Below are 23,605 nucleotides of genomic sequence, written 5' to 3' on the forward strand. Positions count from 1 at the left end.
TAATTTGGACCACATATACTACACATATAAAGGTTCAAATTTAGATATGAGGCCATCTCAGTTTTTGTTCCTTTTACAAAAATGGCGGGCATTCAAAATGGCGACTATAGATTTGTGACTAATAGCACGATACATTTTGAACGAGACGTCAGATTTCAACCAACTTTGGTATATAGGTTCTTTTTTTGATGAATAAGATCGGGGTCTTGAATCGGAAGATTCGGTTTACGAAAAGTTGTGTTTTTACTGTTTTTTTTATGTAAAAATATGTTGTTATTTTTTCAATTCGTTCACCCTGTATATATAAATTTTTCAAAAATCTAATACCGCCAATAAAAAGACTGTAAAAATATTTTTTAGGAAATATTTTGAACTTTTTAGTTATCTTAATTACCATGTAATAAATGCATACCGTATATTCACATGTACCTATGCAGATTCATTTGAATGCCCGCCATTTTTGTTAAAGACAAAATCTGAGATGGCCTCATATCTAAATTTGAATCTTTGTATGTGTAGTATGTGTGGTCCAAATTATATGCTTCTACCATTAAATGCACAAATTCTTATATTATTATTATTTGCACGAATCTGCTGCACATAGGTACCTACATGTGAAGATACGTTATGCATTTATTAAATGGTAATTAATATAACTTACTTACTTACTTAAGCCGTCCTCTTGTACCTTACGGTGTCGAGGTAAGTGGAGAAATCAGACGTCTCCATGCCTTTCGGTCAGTAGCTAGTCTTTCTGCTTCTCTACACCCAATATTTCTTTTTACGCAAGCCTTTCCAATATTTGCGTTCCACGTTCTTGCTGGCCTGCCTCTTCGTCGTTTGTTGTCAAATGCCGCTTTCCATACCCTCTTTACAGTTCTACCTTCACTCATTCTCGCCATATGTCCGAACCACGATAACTGTTTCGTTTCAAGTCTGTCTAAGGTCCTTCCAACACCGCACCTTTCACGTATGTCTTCATTTCTTATACGATCACGTCTGGTCACCTCGGATACCGCACGTAAATATCGCATTTCGCATGCTTGAATTTTACTACGGATGTTGTCGTTCACTGTCCACGTTTCACTACCGTAGAGTAGCACCGGCTCGTATACAGTTTGAAATACTTTTATTTTTGTTTTCAGGCTTACTTCTTTCTTCCTAATAAAACTTTTATTTAGTGCATAGTATAATTTTGTTGCACTCATTACCCTGCTGTTTATTTCTGGTTCTATACTACCTTGCCCATTCATTGTTGATCCTAGATACTTGAAGTCCTCTACTTGTGTAATGGTCTCATTATTCAACTTAACATTTATATTTTCTTGTGTTTTCGATATTACTAAAGCTTCTGTTTTTTCAATATTTATTTTCATCCCAAATTTCTTAAAGGCTTCATTCCAAACATTTACATTCACTTGCAAGTCTTTTTCTGATTTTGCCACAATTACCAGGTCATCGGAATATATCAACTCTGACACGTAAACTTGTTGAAGTTTATACACCCCAACCCTAGTTCTTTTTACCTTTCCCCTGCATTCTTTTGCAATTTCGTCCATTAGAGTGATGAATAACAAAGGACTCAGAACACCACCTTGTCTTACACATGTCCTTGTGTAGAATTTTAGAGATGAGCAGTTGTTCGTTCTTACATTATTACGTGTACATTTATATATACTCTTTATTGCTTGGATTAACTTCGGTTTCACATTTCTACGGAAACAACTTACTGTTATGCTCTAGGGCTTTTTCTGATAACTGTCTCACCGTAAATATGAGATCGGTTGTACCTCGCCCTGGCCCAAAGCCGCATTGGCTGTCATCCAGTGTGGTCTCGATATTTTCTCGAAGCTTTTTCTCTAGTATTATTTCGTAGATTTTACTAGCAACTACCAACAATGATATTCCCTTTTAGTTAGAAAACTTATGTTTATCACCTTTTTTGTGTAATGGTAGAATAGTTGCAAGAATCCAATCTCTAGGTATGCATCCGGTACGCCAACAGCTCCTTATGATCTTCCATAGCAATTGTAATCCATCTCCTTCCATATATTTAATTAGCTCAGCCTTAATATTATCGTGTCCTGCAGCCTTGCCTGCAGCCTTCGTATGTTATGTCATTATCATCTTGTTGTTCATTTAAATTGTACTCCTCCCTGTCATTCTCTATTTCGTTGTTGTCTCCCATTAATAATTCCATAAAATGTTCCCGCCATCTTTCGGTGATCTATTCATTTTTTAATAATAATATGTTACCATCTTTGTCCTCTAAACCTGTTACTCCGTTTGATTTCTTTTGTCTTAGATTTATTTAGGGTCCTATAGAGCAATTTCGCATTAACCTTACTATCACTTTCCATTTTATTTCCAAATTCTTCCCATTGCCGATTGTTAGCTTCTTTAATTTTATTTTTAACCAGTATTCTCTGTTCCTTATATTCTTGACAATTACTTTCACTTTTATTGCTTATATACTTTTTCCACAATTTTTTCTTCTTCGAAACTTCCAATTTTATGTTATTATTCCACCAAGCTGTACCTTTCAGATATCTTCCTTTCGTTACACCACATACATTACAATTAATATAACTAAAGATTTCAAAAGATTTTCTGAAAAATTAATATATACAGGGTGAAAGAATTGAAAAAATAAACAACATATTTTTACATAAAAACCAGAAAAACACAACTTCTGGTACAACGATTCTTCCGGCTCAAGAGCTCGATCTTATACATAAAAAAGAACCTATACACCAAATTTGGTTGAAATCGGAGTTTTAGTTCAAAAGTTATCGTGCTATTAGTCACATATGTATAGTCGCCATTTTAAATGCCCAGCTTTTTTGTAATAAGCAAAATCTGATATGGCCTCATATCTAAATTTGAACCTTTGTATGTGTAGTATATGTGGTCCAAATTATATGCTTCTACCATTAAATGCACAGTAATTCTTATAATATTTCCACGAATCTGCCGCACATAGGTACATGACAATGTGAAGATAAATTATGCATTTATTACATGGTAATTAACATAACTAAAAAGTTTTTCCTAAAAAATATTTTTATGCTCTTTTCAATGCCGTTATTACCTTTTTGAAAAATTAATATATGCAGGGTGAAAGAATTGAAAAAAAAAACAACATATTTTTACATAAAAAATCGGGAAAAGCACAACTTCTTGTAAACCGATTCTTCCGGTTCAGGAACTCGACCTTATACATTAAAAAAACCCATATACCAAATTTGGTTGAAATTTGACGTCTCTTTCAAAAGTTATCGTGCTATTAGTCACATATGTAACGTCGCCAATTTGAATGGCCGCAATTTTTGTAAAAGGCAAAATCTGAGATGGCCTCATATCTAAATTTGAACCTTTAGATATGTAGTACATCTGGTCCAAATTATATGCTTCTATCATTCAATGCACAATTCTGATAATATTTGCACGAATCTGCCGCATACTAGGCCAAAATCCGTTTTTACGCACCCCTTTATAGATATTGATGTCTCAGTATTTTACGTTGAAAACAGCCTAACCGTTTTTATCACTTTTTGTTATCGTCCACGTTTCTGGCGAGTAAGTGAGGACAGGCTTGACTAGAGTTCTGTATATCAATATTTTTGTTCTTTTTGTGACTATATTTGACGTTAAAAATTTCTTTAATCCATATTACGCTCTATTTGCTACATATACAGGGTGTTTGGTAAAGAATGGACCATAGCTTAACCTTATATTCCTGAGCTTAAAATAGGTCGACTTAAGCTAACTTACCTTAGTACAAAAGTTGATAATAACCGAAATAAAGGCTGTCAAAGTTAAACTTTTATTTTATTTAAGTATATTATTTGCATAGTAAGTATTGGAGAATCTAAAAATTATGCTAAAATAGCAGTTTCATCAGTGGCGTAATATTTGGGAAGGGTCAGCCATTCACTTTCCCTGTCGTACGCCTCTGGTAGTAGCCAGAAACGATTGTTTAACATAATTTAGTAGAGTGTGCAGTGCCTACACTTTCTGCCAAGTATCACACGGATATGTCAAATTATTTTTAAGTATTCTGTTTTTTTAATAAGTTATTCTTTATTTAAAAGTTTAAGAACTATGTGTGCCCTGTACTATAAAACTATTTGACATATCCTTATGGTACTTGGCAGAAAGTGTAGGTACTTTACACCCTAATAAATTATGTTAAACAATCGTTTGTGGTTAATACCAGAGGCGTAAGACAGGGGAAAGTGAATGGTTGACCCTTCCCAAATTCTACGTCACTGATGAAACTGCTATTTTAGCATAATTGTTAGATTCTTCAATAATTCCTATGCAAATAATATACTCTTCATTCGTAACGATAAAGTCATTAGTTTTCGAGATATTTGAAGTTAACCATGAAAAGGCACACTTATGTTGATTAATGTATTATGCTTCTTCGTTTTTAGCTTTAAATATCTCGAAAACTAATGGCTTTATCGTTACGAATGAAGAATATGTTTTTTGCATAGAAAGTATTGGAGAATAAAAAAATTGCACCAAAATAGCAATTCCGACAGTGGCGTAGAATTGGGAAGGGTCAACCATTCAATATTTGATGGATACTAGATTTTTCTTTGATAGGAATATTTGATGAAGGAATCTTTGATGATTGCCGATCTCTGTCGTGGAGATGGCGCTTGAGGAAGAAGACTTTTCTTTGCGAAACCCACACTGGTATTTGTCTATTATGCTTCTACAATATTCCGATAGTGTTATCAAGAATGACGCTTTCTCTGTAACGCCGCTTTCATACTTTACGACTTTGGTCATCACGACAAACGGTCGTACGACCGTTTGTCGTGCTCATCGGACTTTCACACTTTACGACAGTATTCATCTTATTGTCGTAGAGAGCATAAGGCGTAGAATGAATCGGGCAAAAATTTTGGCTTTATGGTTAATTTATCGCCGTAAAAAATGATAGGGACGTAATCGCCTACATTGGGTGCATCCAATCAATGAAAGAAGAGAAGAAGTAGGTATATATCATACGCTTTTTGGAGATTTAAGAAATGACCAAAATAAATTTTTTAATTATTTCCGCATGTCAGTGACAAAGAGATGCCTCGCCCTTCTTACATATTGGTAGTATTAAATTGCTTTCCCAATCTTTTGGAATCCTTTTCTCCTTCCAAATATTGTCCACAGCCAGTCTTTCCCTTTCTCTCTTAAGTATTTGATCATTTCTGGTGCAATTTCATCCTCCTCTGGAGCTTTACCTACCTTTAATTTTCGTATCGCTCCTACCAGTTCTTCTCTTTAAATTATCTTAATTGTTCCCTATTGTGATTTATTTCTCTCAGCCTTTCTTGCGGTGTACTTCCAAATTTTTCTTCATACAAGTTATCAAAACACAAAACATTAAATAACATAAATTTTGTTTTTGTTCGCCCTGATCATCTTTGGTAATCCCTGATTATTAAATTAAATGGAGGATTAAGGATTGTTTAGGATTAAGGATTGTGTCCCAGTTCAGTAGCAATATGTTATGTAAAAATATATACCTATTTTGTTAATACATACAATTCAATTAGTGAACAATAATTATTGTTATAGGGCTCAATTTTCATCTTTCAATATTTAAAAGATCCGTCTAAAAAACTGATTTTAGATTATTTAATAGTATACCGATTATATTAATATCTATACATATTTAAATAATCATTAATGTGATACAGTAGCGATCAACAGGTAGCCAAAACGCGTTCCAAGATTGCGGCTGTAATTTTGAATATTTTTTCGAGATATTTGGCACACGTATTCGTAATATAATAAAGAATGGCGGTACAGGGCCCAATTTAAAAAATATAGTAATATGTGGAAATTACTCTGTAATTAAATACAATATTAAAAAAACGAGCCTGTACCGCCATTAAGAAGAACAAAAAAATACACTTTCTTCAAATAAACTTTTTTATCCGATGCCTAGATTTTGTGTCATTTTGGAACTACTAATGAAATAAAAAAATTAGTAGTTCCAAAATGACACAAAATCTAGGCATCGGATAAAAAAGTTTATTTGAAGAAAGTGTATTTTTTTGTTCTTCTTAATGGCGGTACAGGCTCGTTTTTTTAATATTGTGTTTAATTACAGAGTAATTTCCACATATTAATATATTTTTCAAATTGGGCTCTGTACCGCCATTCTTTATTATATTACGAATACGTGTGACAAATATCTCGAAAAAATATTCAAAATTACAGCCGCAATCTTGGAACGCGTTTTGGCTACCTGTTGATCGCTACTGTTTCCTCTTAATAAAACACGAATATAATATATCTACGTTTATATCACTGGACACCAAACTGTGCTATAAAAGAATCTTTAAAATATTAACAACAAATTTTAGATATTCCCGATGAAACATTTATGATTTAATTTTTATAATAGGATACATTGATAATAATACATTTTATAATATGGTCTATTCCTCGGCACTTTGAAAAAGTCATAAACATTGTTAATGCTGAAATTTTTGTCCTCACGATAAGATAATACCAACCAGATGCTTTGATGCTTACCTATGTATTGTATCTATGTAGGTAAAAAATCCCCATCTATATTGTCTGCCATTATGTACGTGGCACTGGATTCAGTGGTTCTACACGACTAACTGTCGTTAAGTATGGAAGCACGAATTTATGCCCGTGGTTCACTGATAGCACGGCACGACACGACCGTCGTCCATTGCAGTGACATTGGACGACCGGCGAGGAGCAACGGCACGACAGTTAGTCGTGGTCGTCCTGTGTGAAAGGCTCCGTATATTGCTGTATTGGACTAATGGAATGTACGACAAACTGTCGTTACGACCGTTTGTCGTGACGACCGAAGTCGTAAAGTATGAAATAGGCCTTACAGCTATAATTAACAACCCTTAAACGCACACCCTTTTTTAGGTTCCATGGACGCCCAAGGGTGGTTAAAAAATGTCCACCTCGAAAATAGCTAATATATTTATTGAGAGTTGTTGGAAATGGATTAAACTTAAGAATCGTATGCTTAATAAACACAGCATATTCTAAAATATTAAGATAAACAATTTACAAACATTACAACAACATTAAAATGTAGGTACATCAAAATTAACATACCAGTAAAAGCCAGTAATTCAGATTTGTCGATTTTCTTCACATTCTTCTTTCAGCCTCCTCATTGGCGGATAATTATGTCGATTATGTAATTATACGTCGAATTATATGGACTGTGTTCCTATAAACGAGAAATTATATAGAAACCTTTAGTAATAAGCTTTACCAAGGGTGTACTTTCTATGCCCGCCCACCCATATTTCTCTAGTGTTAGGGAAAAAGGGCATAAGTCGAAATCTGTTGTTTTTCAGGAGGATTTATTAAAGGTTTCATTATTGTCGTATAAATCTATTTTTAAATTAAACTTGCATTTATACTAATATTATAATACGATATATTAACCAAACCTATAGACAATAAAAAAGTGGGTTATATATTTTCAAATGGATGATTTTTGATTGACTTAAGTCTGCTAGATCTGACTTTGATTGCGATTGCTGACTTAAGTCTATATGAACTAACATGCTAGCCATTAAGTGTAGTATAGTATAATAACATCTAATAGAAACACAGGTAAATACAGAAACATAAAATAATGGATGAAGTTTTTTCGCTGAAAAAAAAAACAATACAAGTAAAATACACCACTGCAATGTTTATTACGTATGTACCTCTTCTAAGTCTGGATTTTCGGCGTCTGGATCTAGGTCTTCTAAATCTGGGTCAACGTCAGCTGTTGCATTTGAATGTACAAGTTGCTCATAAAAGCTTTTGTACACATCTGGAATAAGGGGTAGTAATTCCAAGAGATCATCTTTCTTGGCCTTGGAGATTGCAAGTGGCTCTGTATATTTTTTTTGATAAAGAGAGTGCAACCGGACGACCACGGCGATTTAAATTCAGAATGGAGAAGTCTTCTGTTTCTTGAAGTGATTTTTTATAATAAATCAGTCCCTGTTCCTTTGTGTATCTGAGCCATTTGCAGTCGTGCCATAGAAATTTTCGTTTTCACTATCTTGTTTTCTTTTTACAAAGATACTTTTCAACAAGGCTGCAAAGTCATAAAAATCATCTTGTGACATTTTAACCACTTGGAAAGGTTCCTTTTTATTTGCGGATCGTATTAATGTCGCCCAATCATGTGGGTGTGATATTTGAATACCACTTGTTTTTTTTGTTTTTCGATTACGGAATGATCCGCATCACATTCCATGTGTGAGTGACCTTACACAAGAAATTTGTGATCGATTTCGTCTAACGAATTTTTCATTTGAAGAACAGTTAAGAACATACTTGCTACGTAGAAATTCTTATTTTGTCCACCGCAAGTATCCGAGTACAAAATCACTTTTTTCACTTCGGGTGGCAAATTCATAAGCTCCTTAAAAGACACGAAGCAATGAGAGAAGCAATTTCGTTTGCTCCTCTCATTGCTATCGACTCGTGATATAAATAACATGAAGCAAAACCATTTCCACAATTGTGTATTGTCAGATTGTAGGTCCAATATTTTCTTTTGTAAAATGATACCGATGTTTCTAAAAACGGTGTCAGAAGACACTGTTGTAGGTCAAATGTATAGCACAATACTGAGTGGTCTTCCATTGCTAATTTTTTGGCTTTACTTTTACAAGTATATGCTAAGTCGGCTTCTTCATGATGCTTTGCTTGTTGTTCTTTAAGTGTATTTTTGTTTTCCTCATCATTGGTGATAGTCAACTCCATTTTCAAAACATCACATTTGTGACAAACATCCGTTTTTGACATTTTTACGTTCGTAAAAACACAAGTAAATACAAATTTTTATCACTGAAAAGCAATACGTTTTTGTTATTGTAACGGGTCATACGAGTCAGCCTGTCCTTGGCAAGTGTAAATATACGGTTGTAAGGTTGCCGCGGTAAAAAAAGACTATTCAACATAAGTCCGCTTGTCCAAACAGAAATGGTTTTACACGACTTGCGTCTATTAGATCAATAGAGATTAAAGCTGTTAGAAATACAATAGACTTATGTCCTTTGGATTACAACTAAATTGATTAAATTCCATGTCGCCAGTGTACTTAAGTCAATATAGTAAAAATTTGACTTATGCCCTTTTTCCCCAACACTAGAGATTTAACTCAAGATATTACTTTTATTTTCAAAAATATCGGTAGAACCAATTTAACAATCGATAAAAGGCTGTCTTTTTAACAATAAATAATTTTTGGAAAATTTTTAAACACGTAATAAATATGTTACAAGGGGATATGCATTAGGTGGACATTTTTTACCCACCCTTGGGCGTTTAAGGATTAAAGAAAACAGAAACAAATAAAAGTCAGACCATAGAGATCTCTGGGGTGGATTAGAAAACATAAGAAAGAATCATTTTAGTCTGGCCTAAAATAATTTATTCAAAGTAGATTTTAGGAATAGGTATCTAACAAGAGGGCGCCAGCAAAAATATGTGAGAATTATAAATTAAATAGTAAACAGTGCCGGATTTACCACTAGGCCGACTAGGCCGCGGCCTAGGGCCGCAAGCAAAAGGGGGCCGCAGCGTTTTGTAAAAAAAACTTGGTAAAAAATTTTTACTAATTGAATTAAAATCAGTAAACAATTTTTCAAATAAGAGAATGGCTATTCTACTAAACACGTGGTACGGTATTTCACAACGTTTTGACAAGAGTAGCAAAACATTAACTGCTACAGCCTTGAATGTGACTTGAACACACAAATCTCTAAGGAGTATGCATTGAGTCTGAGAGACAACTTTGATTCCTATGAAAAAAGAGGAAAAGAGTTGTCTAAAAGTGAAACCTATATTCTTGAAATAAAAAGGCGCCCCAAAAAAACTCTCCCTGGTTAAGACAAAGCAGATAAATCCACTGAACCCAACTTTAATGGCAAAGAAAACTTAAAGATTCAATGTTGCAATTGACACGATTTATTCAGAATTGAATGAAAGTCCGAAGTTTATTTCAGTCTTAATGAAGAATTTGGATTTAAAACTACTTATCATCAATTTCCAATGAAGAAATGGGGTAAACGTTTTTATTTTGACTAATAACATCGAATCGACATAGATGGCGACTTTGGAGAAGAGTGTGTACAGTTCTAGGCTTTGTTGAAGGTATGATGAAGAAAGAGAACCTCATGTCTACAAGATTACCAAGCCTCCGAGAAATACACTTTTGGAGTATCTGAAAATCATTCATGAAAAACAGTTAACAACATTATTTCCGAATATGGACACGGCTTTGCGCATTCTACTATGCATGATGACATCTAATGCATCTGGAGAAAGATAATTCAGCGTGTTGAAAAGAATCAAAAACTACTTGAGTAATTCGACTTCTGACGAAGATTCTAGATTGTATAGTTCAGCCAGTTTTGTTTCAAATGCTGAGCTTTTTCAAGCCTTAGACTTTAAAAATTTTATCAAAGATTTTGTAGCCAAAAAAGCTAGAAAAGTGTATTTTTAGAGTTTAGATATGATATTTATTCTAAGAGCATAATGAATAATGAATTGAACGATCTAGAAGTTTATTTGTTGTATTCTTATGCCTAATTGCAATAACATATCTTAAGCTTAAGGCGTGCATTAACGAAACATAATGCGTTGCACCATTGAGTCTTAGATCAATTTTCAGCTTGCCACAATGGATTGTCATGTGGATTGCATTGATAAGAATTGAAAAAAATTATGGTGCAACGTATGTGACACTTAAATCGGCCCTATATATAATCTGAGCTGGGTTAAGCTGGAGCTTAAGATTTGTTGGTGCAATCAGGCACTAATATTTTTCTTTTTCAGTAGTAGTCCAGAAAGCCACTGCGCATCCGTTAGGAAAAATATTCTAATTCGGATTTTTTGCACAATCTTACTCAAAAAGGACTCCTTTTAACAAATGTGCATGTTGCCAGGACCAAAAGGTGGTCAAAAATTTTTTAAACGTTTTTTTTTGTTTTTATCCTAAAATTATTTTTTTTACATGTAAAAAAGTTTTTTTAGGTTTTTTTGGATCATTCCAAATAGACAAGGTCTTTAGTGACTTTTCTCTAAAAATGATAGTTTTTGACATATCAGCGATTAAAAATTGAAAAATTGCGAAATCGGCCATTTTTAACCCTCAAAAACTATGTGAAAAACTGAAAATTTGAATGTTGCCAAGGTAGGTAGATATTCTTTAAACATCGATTGATGAAATCCCGAAGAGTTTTTTTGCCATACAATATTCAAAACTCCTTTGTTTTTTAATTGCTAATCAAGTGTGCGCGACACTATTTTCCACCGACAGTATGGTGCAAATGAAAGGAATAAATTCGTTATTTCGTAAACCGGCGACTTTAAGAAAAAATCCCGAAATACGTCGATTTTTATTTTTAAGTTATGATATTGTGGCATATATGGTATACTAGTGACGTCATCCATCTGGACGTGATGACGTAATCGATGATTTTTTTAAATGAGGATAGGGGTCATGTGCTAGTTCATTTGAAAGGTTCTTCAATTATCTATTCAGTAATAAAAACATTTACATAATTATTTGTACAGGGTGTCCAAAAAATTTTTATTAAATTAAATTATTTGACAAAAAAAGAAGTAGAAGGACACCCTGTATAAATAATTATGTAAATGTTTACATTACTGAATAGAGAATTGAAGAACCTTTCAAATGAGCTACCACATGACCCCTATTCTCATTTAAAAAAATCATCGATTACGTCATCACGCCCAGACGGATGACGTCACTAGTATACCATATATGCCACAATATTATAACTTAAAAATAAAAATCGACTTGTTTCGGGATTTTTCCTTAAAGTAGCCAGTTTACGAAATAACATACTGTCGGTGGAAAATAGTGTCGCGCACGCTTGATTAGCAATTAAAAAACAAAGGAGTTTTGAATATTGTATTGCAAAAAACTCTTCGGGATTTCATCAACTGATGTTTAAAGAATATCTACCTACCTTGGCAACATTCAAATTTTCAGTTTTTCACATAGTTTTTGAGGGTTAAAAATGGCCGATTTCGCAATTTTTCAATTTTTAATCGCTTATATATCAAAAACTATCATTTTTAGAGAAAAGTCACTAAAGACCTTTTCTGTTTGAACTTTTTTCCATGCAAAAATAATAATTTTAGGAAAAAAACAAAAAAAACGTTTAAAAAATTTTTGACCACCTTTTGGTCCTGGCAACATGCAAATTTGTTAAAAAGAGTCCTTTTTGAGTAAGATTGTGCAAAAAATCCGAATTAGAATATTTTTCCTAGCGGATGCGCAGTGGCTTTCTGGACTATAGGTATCGTAGCCTATTACTAGTACAGTTCATATTATTTTGCTTGTTCTTTTACTTATATTGTCTTTTCAACTCGAATTTTAACAATTAGCTACAATACTAATTATTTATAATATAATCATTTTAGCAATAATAATAATTTTAGAAATAACTGCTGTTTGCGAACATTTTGAATTATATATTTTCTATCTTCTTCTTAAGGTGCCTTCTCCATTACTGAAGGTTGGCTATAACTACAGCAAATTGTTCTCTATATTGAGCGGTTCTTAGTATCGAACGTGTGTCCATGCTTGTCCAGTCTCTCACGTTCTTCAGCCAGGAGCATTTTCTTCTTCCTGAACCTCTTCTTCCTTAACCTCTTCTTCCTTCCACTTTCCCTTCCATTATGAGTCATAAAAAGTTGTATCTTTCTCCTATCTAATTTATTTCCTATAACTTGTTTTTCTGTTTTTTACAATATTTAGAAATTCTCTCTGTCTCCATTCTTCTCAGCACCTCGTTGTTGGCCACGTGATCTGTCCAAGAGATCTTCAGCATCCTTCGAAAAACCAACATCTCAAAGGCTTCTATAAATATAGAATTCTTTCTATAAATTTTCTTTTTCGAAAATTCTATAAATACAGAAATTGTTAGAGCTGTTTTGGGGTTTTAGCCAAATTTGCAAACCAAGTTTATTTAATTATAGGCCAGGGTAATAAGACAAAAATATACCCTGTTCGTGACACTCGAGCAGCCAGGGTACTGAAGCGTTTTTTCGACAACTAATACCTATAGGAACAAATTGTAACTATTTCCTGCGTAGGATCTGGCGGCCATTTTTATTTATAAACAATTAACTGTCAAAAAATGGCATTTTTCCTTTTTTTTTTCAAATCAATGGAAAACAGTGAAATATATGATTTTTTTAGTACAAATATCTTTGAGATTATGGAAAAAGCTTTAAAATGACATATTACAAAGTTTGATATACTCATTTATTGTTAATATAATTGCGAAAAAAAGGTCTGAATTGCAAAAAAAAATATTTTCGCAATAACTGCTGTAAAAATTAGTGTAGAGGTTTAAAATTTTTGTCAAATGAGGGTTCTTTGGTGCTTAATATGTGATACAAATTTCAAAGCGATTCATTCAATTGTTTAAATTTTATTCGAATTGTTTATCTCAATGAGCATTTTTTTGCACTAACATAAGTCAGAAAAAAATGAAGTTAGAACCATTCCACAGGTGTCAAATGGAAGAGCATGAACTATATTTTCAACTTGGTTTAAAAAAAGCGAATAAAAAATGCATTTATTAGTAATAAATAATTGTGCAAAAGTATCGTAAATCTTTCCTTATAAACTTTTTGAATAACTTTTTCCAAAAAAATTAACTTTTTTACCCTGTTTTAAGTGCACAACTACCAAGTAATGTTATTTATATCATAATTGATAAAAAATTGTAATAAATATATATAATTTCTTATATAACAAAATAAAAAGTTTATAAGGAAAGATTTACGATACTTTTGCATAATTATTTATTACTAATAAATGCATTTTTTATTCGCTTTTTTTAAACCAAGTTGAAAATATAGCTCATGCTCTTTTATTTGACACCTGTGGAATGGTTCTAACGTTATTTTCTTCTGACTTATGTTATTGCAAAAAAATGCTCTCTGGAATAAACAATTTGAATAAAATTTAAACAATTGAATGAATCGCTTTGAAATTTTTATCACATATTACGCACCAAAGAACCCTTATATGATAAAAATTTTAAAGCTGTACACTAATTTTTACAATAGATATTGCGAAATTCATTTTATTTGCAGTTCCGACCTTTTTTCGCAATTATATTAACAATAAATGAGTATATCAAACTTTGTAATACGTCATTTTAAAGCTTTTTCCATAATCTCAAAGATATTTGTACTAAAAAAACCATAACTTTCACTGTTTTCCATTGATTTGAAAAAAAAAGGGAAAAATGCCATTTTTTGACACTTAATTGTTTATAAATAAAAATGGCCGCCAGATCCTACGCAGGAAATAGTTACAATTTGCTGTTATAGGTATTACCTGTTGAAAAAACGCTTCAGTACCCTGGCTGCTCGAGTGTCATGGAAAAAACCTTATTACCCTGGACTATTAGTAGGTAAATACATTTCAACCTATTTATGTTCGTATTCAAATAGAACATTGGAGGCATTTCTGTTCATTTATGGTATACTTTGTATTACAAATTTTAAAACCAAAACAAATATTGTTTATTAAACATCAATATAATATATCGTTACAATGTTTTAAATGAAAGAGAAAATCACTTGACAAAAAGTCACCTCGAAGAGGTTTTAACTAAAATACCTAAAGTCACTAAGAGCTCTTTACATTATTTTAAAATAAAACTGTTATATAATTTTGATATGACTTTAATGAAGCAATCGAATATTACCCATCTTAGGAACAGATAGACTAGTGAGATATTGAAATGTCTCTCAAAAAAAAAAAAACAAAAGAATAGTCTTTTCTACGTGAAAGTAGTGATGTAAATAATATCACTTAGGTACCTTTAGCTCCCAAACTTGAACGTCTTCACACCATCAACATTCTTACAAAGAACCAATAGAAACAGTTGCATCCAACAACCTCATTACTGCATTTCGGCAAACAACAAATCGGCGACTTCAGCGGACAAAGGTATCCAACTAATATTTAAAATATAATTCACAGCCTCTATACCACATTCTGGAAGATCTTCTAGAAGATCTATTTGGTGGCAACACGTGATTTTTTCTTTGTACAAAAAAAATGTGGCTAACGAAAGCTTTCACAGAAACTAGATTCCATAATCTCCAACAAGGAATCGGAAAACTAAGTCCATACGATGTTCCACAAACTGAAGTAATCTCTAGAATAATCCAAAATATAATTTTTGATAATACATGCACATTTTGATCGAAGGCTGATCGGTTTACATAAAAAACCATGCTTTTACTTCCAGCAATTAACGAAGACAAGCCATCAAATTAATAATCTATTTCGCACCTGACAGAAACCTTAAACTTGGCCCAATCAAAATAAAATGTACTATTTACTATTTCCGTTACTATTTAAACGTTAAATAGGCCTAATAGCTATACAACTTGTTATACATTTTATCAAGATCAGATATTCATTGATAGTTATATGTACAACAACTTTGAGAAAAACACCTTTGAACCGTAACAACAGCCGATCGTAAAGAATGTAAGACAATATTTTGTAGGTCACGTTTAACAGGGTAATGGCTCTGCAGTTTTTATCACAAATTGTTTGGTTTCCGTTCTCGTGAGTAGGTACAATTATACCTACGTTCCAGTTTTCTGGTAGATTCACCTGCTTCCAAATCAGTTCACTAGCCTACTTATACTGCAGGTCATATTTTTTGCACCATGTTTTAAAAGTTCAGAAGATATGCCATCTAATCCAGGAGCTTTGTTCTCTTTCAATTTTGGTATTGCGTTGATGACTTCTTCTTCTGTTCGGATGTTATCTTTCTCTCTTTCGTCGTTCATATCTTCGAGCTGTATTTCTGCTTTTTGCCACATATGATACGCTCAACCGCAATCCCCGCCAGGGCAAGAACCTACCCACTCAAATCCTCCATCTTCTCAACTAAACGCACTTGTGATCTACGAATGCAGACCGGTATCCAGGGCAAGCAGTCGATAATGACCCACAATGCTGCCAGTCTTATAGGCGCTAGCCAAGCGCAATAGACTTGTTCTGTCTGTGCGCGTCAAGAGCCTTCAGTGGGACGTTATTTTTTCCACACCATTCCAGCCTGGGGCCGCGTAAAAAAGGATAGATTGAATCTGAAAGGATCTTATTTTCAGATTTGGGACCGCAAATTTTGGGCATTATTCACCCCAGCATGGCTGCTCTCTGCGTGGCCATGCGTGTGAATACCCGCAGGTGCTCGCCCCAGCTCCCATTCGTGTGGAGAGTCACTTGCAAGTACCTACTTAACGCACTTTTTTGGGATCACCTCTGCTCCGCCAAACTCAAATATCACCTTCTCCCGTTTCTGCGGACTCTTGAGGACCACGGCCTCGGTCTTCTCCTCAGAGAGTTTCAGAGTTTCAATCTTTCTCAAGGTCAAATGCACTCCGTGCTTTATACAGAACTTCATCCATGTCCCGTGCTACTTCTAGTAACGCAAGGTCATCTGCGAATGCAAAAGGAGTAACCCCCTCACCGTATCGAAGGCGCAAGGCCCCGTCGTATACCAGGTTCCATAGCATCGGGCCAAAGAAGACCTTTCTCAACACTCATCTCAACCACAATCCACCGGTCGGATAGATATTCCAAGACCAGATTCCTCAAGTGGCCAGGGTAGTTCCTATCTACAATCGCTCTCATCACTGTACTCAATTGCAGTGAATTGAAAACAGTAAGTTATGAATAGAAGTCCTGAAAATTGATAAAGAAGAATAAATTTTGGCGGCCAGGAGAGGGTTCATATCACTCTCTCCGAGCCGAGGTATCCTACACTGCTGTAGAGTATACATATATTAATTAGATCTGTAAATGAAAAAATGAGGGAATAATTAAAAATATACAAAAGCAATTAAGGGTTTATTAAATATAACTTCTTCGATTTTTGACAATCGCTGAGTTAAACATAAAGACTATCTTTGCAAGAACTAACAATTCCTAATTACAGTAATACAATACAATATAACAATAATGTTAGAAGTTTTAAAATTGAATACCTCTTATACAGGGTGTCCAGAAATTCTCCCGACAAACGAAGACCGGAGATTCTTCAAATAGTTTTAAGACAATTTAACCCAATTCACCTAGTTCGAAAATGCTTCCTAAGGGAGCTAGAACTGCTTAAAGATGGCGTCTTGTAATTAGTTTTTTAAATACCTCCAGAACGCTTCTATTTAGAAAAACGAAGACTCGCGCGTCTATTTATCTTCCAGAGATAAATTTTCTAGAAAAATCGATTTAAAAATTTTTCGTTTGTTGAATTGAAAAGAAAACTACATATTTCGAAAGACGAAAACTGGTACGTTTATTTATTTTCCAGGGATCAATAGATTTCCTCAATTGCGAAATTCTAGGACCGATTATATGCGTCGCTTTTGGATAGGCAACGGTTATTTCATCGCATAACTTTGTCTGTAATTGTTAAGCATTTTTGACACTTGATGATTAAATTATGAAGTACTTTAGTAGGTTACTCTTGCTTTAAATCGGTAAATACACCTACTCCATTAAAATATTACATTTTTAAGCCGTACCTTGCATTTCTTAGAGGAGTCAATTTTATTTCTTTAATGCGTAGGGGGATCAGTAGAAGCTTAAGTTAAAGTTTTTGGGGTCGCCACCCCTGTCCCCCGGCCGCCATCTTGGAAATGGTGTGCAAAGTGGTTTTGCGCTATATCTCGTAAAGTACTAGCCCTACGGAAAATCTAATGAAACATAAAATGTAGCAAATTAAATGTTCTACAATTTTATTTCTATTACTTTTTATCGTCAAGTGACCAACAATAAAGATATAAACAAAAATATCTAAATTTTTTTTAACAAGATTCCTTTTGGAGGTCATAACTTTTTTTCAGTTCATTTTAAAATAAAATAACATTTTAGCAATTTTGTAGAGGCGAACAAGTTCCACTATAAATTTGTTTAATTCTGTTTATTTATATAGGTGTTACAGCGCTCCAAACTTGACCAGATTCTCGAATGCTCATAGGGATATAATAAAAACAAAAGTTAGGCTTACTTTTCTATCTATATATATTTTTTATTCATACAATTTACTATGATTTTAACATTCCTAAGCCATTAGTAATCTGTTTTTGACCTTTCTCCCCACTATAAAACTTATAACCCGAAGCATATATAGAAACGGCCCAAGAAGTTGTTTGAGGACAAATTCGCCGGTTCAGAAGAAGAATGACGCAACCACATATTGCAAAATTCTTAAGAAGAGCAAAAAACGAATTTTTGTTATCAAAATCATAAAGTATGATCAAAATTAGCCATTCACCAAACCGTGGTCAGGATCTTGAGATATAAGCGTTTTTTGGGGTGTGGCGCTTGTTTATGAAGTAACATAACTTTTTTCCTATTATATATTTTGACTTAAAATTTTCCAAAAAACTTTTTCATGAATTAAATTTTATTGTTGTGTTGGTTAAAATTATAAACTAAAAAGTTTGTCACTCAACTTTTTTAAGTAAACATGAAACTAACGAAATATGATGACAAAATGTTTAAAAACTACAACTCCTTTTTTAATGTGTTTAAATATTTAGGACAAATCCCATAGTTATCTACATACTTCAGAGATTAACACTAGTAAGTCGGGCTTAGCTTACCTACCTAGACCACGTGCCCCCCTTTTTTCACCCACTCTTGGGGGGTGAAAAAATATTCGTCCAAAGTAAGTCCGGAAATTGATAAACTGACTTATTTTAAGTAACTTTTGTTCTATATATAGAGTTTTTTCACTAAGTCAATACTTTTCGAGTTGTTTTCCAGTGAATATATTCATTTTTTCAACAAAATAACCACGCTTTTAGACGGTTGTTAGCAAATAACTCAAATAGTAAGTATTTTGTCGAAAAAACATTCTGAGCAAAAATATAGCCTGTAAAACATTTAAAAAATGGTGTGTATATCACGTCTCCATACCTAGTAGAAGCAGAGTTATAGCTAATTAAATATAAGTTCATATTCGTCAAATTCCAAATGGAATACTTTAACGTGAAATAAACAAAAATGAAGCACATTTTGGGGAAAATTCATAAGAACTTATTTAAAGTGTTTAAAAAAAGCTTAATTTTTGTTTTATAAAAAAATTTCTAGCATCAAAAGTAAACAAGTTACGCTCAAACTAAAGTTAGTCCCTTTTTCTTTGGTAAAAAAATCGGGAAAATCACTCCCTAATTAGTATTTCAAATGAACTTAATCGTTACGACTTCACAAGTTTCTTTACTCCTGTATGTATTGTTTATATGATCTGTATATTTCATCGGTTCAAAGTCCTTATTTTTGAAAGGGCTGTAGTTAAAAGGGGTTGAACGAGTCACTGATCACGAATGTATGCAAATTTAGAAACACCAAATCTTAATCAATTTTGTCTTACAGAAAAACAAAAAATACATGATATTCAGAAAAGCAATGCTTACTTTTTTTGTTTTTCAGAAATAAACACTTTGAATCGATGACACTTACAGATGATATGAACACAACATAAGTAAAATAATTTGTGAAGCGATAACGATTAATTTCATTTAAGTTTCTAATTAGGGCGTGGTCTTCCCGATTTTTTTTTGCCAAAACAAAAGGCACCAACTTTATTTTGAGCGTAACTTGCTTAAATTTAATGCTAGAAACTTTTTATAAGAAACAGAAATAAAGCTTTTTTTAAACACTTTAAAAAAGTTAAAATGGGTTTTCCCCAAAAAGTGCCTAATATTTTGGATATTTCACTTCGAAATATTCTATTTGAAATTTGGTGAATATGAATCTCTTTTTCATTGGCTATAACTCTGGTTCTGCGAGGTCCAGAGACCTAACGCGGACACCATTTTTTTTAACTTTTTTACAGGCTATATTTTTGTTCAGAACGTTTTTTTCGACAAAATACTTACTTTTTGAGTTATTTGCGAAAAACCGTCTAAAAATGTAGTTATTTTGTTGAAAAATGAACATATTCACTCGCAAATAACTCGAAAAGTGTTGACTTGACGAAAAAGCTCTATAGAACAAAAGTTACTTAAAATTAGTCAGTTTATCCATTTCCGGACTTATTTTGGACATATATTTTTTCACCCCCAAGAGGGGGTAAAAGTCACCCCCGGGCATCGGCACAATATCACTTTTTTTCTTTGACATGTAAGCTATGCGTGTGCCGAATTTCATGTCAATCCAAGCGGTTTTTTAAAATTTAGAGCAAAAACCGTGAAAGAATGTACTACATCTAAAACCAATGTTTTTAAATGAAATAAGCCCAAAATACTTATCAAGAACTGATAGAATAAGGTTTTATCTTGAATTAAGTACATACATACTTCGTAATTTCAAAAATGATATTTGTTATTCATATTTTTGAGCCCTAAAAATGATCATTTAATTTTTTTTAGTTTTAAATTTTTTATAACTCGAAAACGATCAACTTACGAGAAAAATTACAAAAGACCTTTTTTGTTTCGAATGATCCAAAAAATCTAAAATATCTTGCCGGGCCAAAAAGTTTTTAGTAGAATTTATAACAAAAGTCATTTTTTAATTATTAATTAATTATAGTCTGGGCAAAAATATATCGCGCACCCCTTGTTTTTTATAATTTTTAAACTTACTAAATTACATATTATCAAATAATTTTTATACATTAATCAGATCGGTGTATGTCGTTCTTAAGACGTCAAAACAACTTCATCATCAATGTTGCTACAGCCCTATGAAAGAGCCTCGACTTTGCCAAGTCTATTACGCCAGTCAGTCCTATCCATTGCCAACCGTTGCCAGTTTGCTGGTCCTATTCTTCTCCCATCCTCATCTACACCATCCTTCCATCTAAGTTTTGGCCTACCCTTATTTCTACTTCCCACAGGTTGTGACAAAGGATTCTTTTAGGAGGGTTGTTATGCTGTGATCTTGCTAGATGTCCTGTTCATCTTAGACTTCCTATTCTTATAAGAGATACTACGTCTTTACCACCAAATGTATGTTTATATCTGTGGTATACCTCGTAGTTGTACCTCCTCATCCAAATACCATTTTCACAGATGCCACCGAATATTGCTCTCAGGATCCATCGTTCAATAATACAGGGTGTCCAGAAACTCCCCCGACAAACGAAGACTGGAGATTCTTCAGATAATTTTAAGACAATTTAACCCAATTCACTTAGTCCGAAAATGCTTCCTAAGGGAAATAGAGCTCTTTGAAGATGGTGTCTTGGAATTAGTTTTTCTCAAATATCTCCAGAACACTTATATTTAGAAAAACGAAAACTGTTACACTTATTTATCTTCCAGAGATAAATCAACTACATCAATTACGAATTTCTAGTACCGGTCATAGGCGCCCGTTCTGGGTAGGGCAACGGTTGTTTTATCGTATAACTTTTTTATCTTTAACTTTTAGGCATTTTTTAAACTGGATTATTAAATTGCAAGGTATTCTAGTATTAAAAAGTAATCTTGCTGTAAGCCGGTAGGATGCACCGTTTTCTAGAAAAATCGATTTGAAAATTTTTGGTCTGTTTATTTTGAAAAAAAAAAAAAAAAAAATAAAAAAAACCATTTAGAAAAACGAAAACTGGTACGTTTATTTATCTTCCAGAGATAAATCGATTTCGTTAGTTGCGAAATTCTAGTACCGGTCATATGCAGCCGTTTTGGGTAGGTCAACGGTATTTTATCGCATAACTTTTTTGTCTTTAATTTTTAAGCATTTTTGACACTTGATGATTAAATTATGAGGTTTTCTGGTCCTAAAAGTTACTCTTGCTTTAAGTCGGTAAAATACACCGTCTTTTTTTGAAAAACAATTTGAAAATTTTTTCAAATTCAATAAACGAAAAATTTTCAAATCGATTTTTCTAGAAAACGTTGCATTCTACCGCCTTAAAGTAAGAGTATCTTTTAGTACTAGAATACCTCACAATTTAATAATCAAGTTCCAGAAATGCTTATAAGTTAAAGACAAAAAAGTTATGCGCTAAAATACCAGTTGCCCTACCGAAAACGGGCGTCTATGGGTGGTACTAGAAATTCGTAATTAATGGAATCGATTTATCTTTGGAAGATAAATAAACGTACCAGTTTTCGTTTTTCTAAATAGAAGAGTTCTAGAGATATTTAAGAAAACCTAATTACCAGACGCCATCTTCAAAGAGCTCTAAGTCCCTTAGGAAGCATTTTTGGACTAGGTGAATTGGGTTAAATTTCATTGGGTCTTCGTTTGCCGGGAGAGTTTCTGGACACCCTGTAAGCAGAAGGTTTTCATCTGCCTTAGAGATGGTCCATGTCTCCGATCCATATGTCAACACTGGTTGCATAAGGGTTTTGTGTATGGTTATTTTTGTTTTTTGGCTTAAGTTTCTGCTTCTCATATATGTCTACTCAGTGCAAAATAGCATTTGTTTGCTAGGATTATCCTTCGCTTGATTTCTTCCGTCATGACGTTCTCCTTGGTGATCAGGGAGCCTAAGTATGTGAATGTGTCCACCACTTCAAAGGTAGAGTTATCAACAGTGAATTGGTGACCGATGTTTCTGGCTCTATTGTTGGATGTTGATGCCATCATCTCAGTTTTCTCCTCGTTTACTTTCAGACCCATATTTTTTGAGGCATTTGAGAAGGTGGTATACATTTCTTCTAGTTTGCGTGTTGTGCGAGCAACTAGGTCCACGTCATCTGCATATGCCAAAATTTGGCATGATTTATTAAAAATATTTCCTCTGCTGTCTATTCGGGTATCTTTGACCGCCTTTTCCAGAGCTATGTTGAAGAGGAGACACGCCAGCGCATCTCCCTGTCGCAGCCCAACATGTCGTTTAAAATGACTGTGATTGTTCGCCCTGTATTTCGACTTTGCAAACGACTTTACGCATTGTAGCCTTAACCAATCTTATCAGTTTATCAGGGATGTGGAATTCATCCATGGCTTCGTACAATTTATTTCTTAGGACACTATCATAGGCCGATTTAAAATCTACGAAAAGATGGTATGTGTCGATATTGAATTCATTGGTATTTTCCAGTATTTGCCTTAGCACAAAGATCTGGTCTGTTGTTGATCGACCAGGCCTAAAACCACTTTGATATTCTCCTCTGAATGTGCACTTAGGCGACCATATAAGATACTCGAAAATATTTTGTAAGCTGTATTAAGTAGGGTTATTCCCCTATAGTTTCTACATTCCAATTGATCACCCTTTTTGTGCAGCGGGCAAACGATTCCAACACACCACTCTTCCGGGATTTGTTCCTCATTCCAGGCTCTCAGTGTTATTTTATATATTTGATTAGTCAGAGTAGCACCTCCATATTTAATAAGTTCTGCGGATCTACCATTACTTTCTGGAGATTTATTATTTTTTAGGTGTTTTATTGCAAAACATCTGAGAGGATGATTTAAAATCTATTGGAGCAAAGGATATTAGAGGATTTGGAGCAAAATGATATTAGAGCATGGAGAAGAGTTTCCAGAAACAGGGGTGAATGGAGGATTTTTCTTCAGAAGTCCTTGTCTCCTGAG

General features: G+C 33.5%; 1 protein-coding gene across 1 annotated transcript in view; it reads left to right on the forward strand.

The window, feature by feature from the left end:
• Positions 1-23,605, forward strand: part of LOC114336456 (cytochrome P450 4c3-like) — a 222,147-nt gene that overhangs the window by 113,856 nt on the left and 84,686 nt on the right. The window lies entirely within an intron of this gene.

This window comes from Diabrotica virgifera, chromosome 6, assembly GCF_917563875.1.
Source record: "Diabrotica virgifera virgifera chromosome 6, PGI_DIABVI_V3a".
NCBI classification, from domain to species: domain Eukaryota; kingdom Metazoa; phylum Arthropoda; class Insecta; order Coleoptera; family Chrysomelidae; genus Diabrotica; species Diabrotica virgifera.